We start from the raw sequence: 2,810 nt of genomic DNA on the forward strand, positions 1-2,810 counted from the left end.
GGGCGCCGGGCCCGGGTAACGGCAGGCCTCCCTTCCCTGTCAGTCGGATGTAATTTGTTCCAAGGTGTCATTCACTCTGCCTATTTACATACATGGGCATCTGGGAAGGGAGCGGCAGGAAGAGGTGGGACCTCAGGTTCTCCTTGCCTGGTGGGGGCACGGAGAGGGTAGCTTGGCGGCGCAGCTCTGCTGGCGCGGTTGCGATTGTGTTTTGTCTCCACGTGTTAGTGACTTGGGAAAGTAGCTAACTTTAGATATTGCAGTGCTTCGTATGGGAAAGTTTTGGTGGATTTTTTTTTTTTTTTTTTTTTTTTTTAAGGATTGAAGCAAGTCAGAGCAAGGGGATTTATTCGTAAGTGGAAGCGCGATTGTAGTCTTTTAGTGTGAAATAATAAGATGAAAATCTCAAGGTTTTCGAAACACTGCTAAGCAGTTATATTAAAAATGAGACTTTAAATGTGGTTTTTAAAGTGCTTTAAGTTATGAGCGTGCTGGAAAATAATTAAATAGGATGGTTGACATGCGAGCGTGGATTGCATGTTATGTAAATGGTTTTCTAACATTGTCAGCTCTCCTTCCCTTTAGAAGAGATAAGATTATGCCACTGTATTTGAATGCTGACCAATGCAGTATGGCCCTTGGTGCTTTATTTTGATTGTAGCAACTGCAACTTAAGAAAATTAAAATGGGTCGGCGCTATGGCTCACGCCTGTAATCCCAGCACTTTGGGATGCGGAGGCTGGTGGATCACCTGAGGTCAGGAGTTCGAGACCAGCCTCGCCAACATGGCGAAATCCCGTCTCTGCTAGAAATACAAAAATTAGCCAGGCGTGGTGGCGGGCCCTTGTAATCTCAGCTACTGGGGAGGCTGAGGCAGGGAGAATTGCTTGAACCCGGGAGGTGGAGGTTGCAGTGAGCCGAGATCGCTCCACTGCACTCCAGCCTGGGCAACGGAGTGAGACTACCTCTCAAAAAAAAAAAAAAAAAAAAAGTTAAAATGGAAATAAAAACCATGACAAAAAGCAGTATCTGACCGGGCGCGGTGGCCTGTAGTGCCAGCACTTTGGGAAGCTGAGGCGGGTGGATCACCTGAGCTCGGGAGTTTGAGACCAGCCTGACTAACACGGAGAAACCTTGTCTCTACTAAAAATACAAATTAACCGGGCGTGGTGACGCATGCCTGTAATCCCAGCTACTTGGGAGGCTGAAGCAGGAGAATCGCTTGAACCCGGGAGGCGGAGGTTGCGGTGAGCTGAGATCGAGCCACTGCATTCCAGCCTGGGCAACAGGAGCGAAACTCTGTCTCAAAAAAACACCAAAAAAACCGTGTATATTCTACTTTCTCAATTAAGTTGTAAATGAGTTGAACTTTTTATATGCAAATGACAGCTGTTTACTTGCAAGTCTTCATTCTTATTTAAAATTAAAGGTTAGCAGTAGAATAGGAAATATTAGAGCATGTTTACTGGCTTGTGAGGATCAAATGCGATGAAGATGTGGTGTAAATGTAAGGCAGTTGGCGGTGCGCGGTGGCACATGCCTGTAATCCTTTGGGAGGCCAAGGCGGGTGGATCACCTGAGGTGAGGAGTTCGAGACCAGCCTGGCCAGCATGGCGAAACCCCGTCTCTTCTAAAAATACAAAAATTAGCCTGATGTGGTGGTGTGTGCCTGTAATACCAGCTACTCAGGAGGCTGAGGCAGGAGAATCACTTGAACCTGGGAGGCGGAGGTTGCAGTGAGCCAAGACTGAGCCACTGCATTCCATCCTGGGTGACAGAGCAAGACTCCCTCTCAAAAAAAAAAAAAAGAAAAAAGAAAAGGCGATTGTTACAAGCACCGTTATGTTATGTTAACATTTCTTCAGAGGAACTCTCCAATAGAGGGAGATAAGTGTTGAGTTGATTGATTCTCTTGCCTTTGCACAGAAATACTCCTAATTAATTGTTGGTAACTTTTGACACTTGCAGAAAAAAACTTAACAGTTTGCTCCGGATTTAATGTTGGCATAATTCCTTCCTCGCTGTAAAGAGCTGTTTGTTTACCCCTGTTACTAACTGAAGAGAACTGTTAAGTAAAGACCTCATAAAGTTTTTCTTTTTTTTCTTTTTTAAAACCCAGTGGCAAGCACTCTAAAATTTAGCAAAGAAAGAAAACCCTAGTGAATCATCTTATTTACTGTTTCACCTCTCTACTTCTAGACTTATAGACAATTGTATATTCAGTGAATTACCAAGTAGGAACCCTTTGTTGATCATAAAACCGGTATTACAGATTTTAAAACTTTGAAGCCATGCATGGTAGTGTGTGCCTGTAGTTTTAGCTCCTTGGGAGGCTGAGGCTGGAAAAATCGGTTTTGCCCAGGAGTTTGAGGCTGTAGTGTCCTATCACAGTGCCTGTGAATAGCCACTGCATTCTAGCCTGGGCAATATAGCAAGACCACATTTAAAATAATAATAATAATAATAATAGAACTTTAAAAACTGTTAAGGTAAGCCTTGGGAACTTTAATTGCAAATGACCTGTGAAAAATATTTAACAGTTAACCTATTGATGCTTTCATTCTCCAGTCTTCACTGGAGATTAAGAACACTGTGATACTAGTTTTATGGTATGGTTCACGGGAATTTCAGTTTTGCTGAAATTTTGTCTTGTGTAGAAAGTTGTCTTGTGTAGGCAACTCTTTTCTGTCTTTGGATGGAATCCATTCTGCACTGGCAGGAAGACCATCTTTCAGACCTGGAATAGTGTAGTAATAGTGTAGTAACCATGGTCTCTTCCCAACACTGACTCTGCACCCACCCACCTCCCT

Source organism: Mandrillus leucophaeus, unplaced genomic scaffold (assembly GCF_000951045.1).
Source record: "Mandrillus leucophaeus isolate KB7577 unplaced genomic scaffold, Mleu.le_1.0 Scaffold513, whole genome shotgun sequence".
Classification (NCBI taxonomy): domain Eukaryota; kingdom Metazoa; phylum Chordata; class Mammalia; order Primates; family Cercopithecidae; genus Mandrillus; species Mandrillus leucophaeus.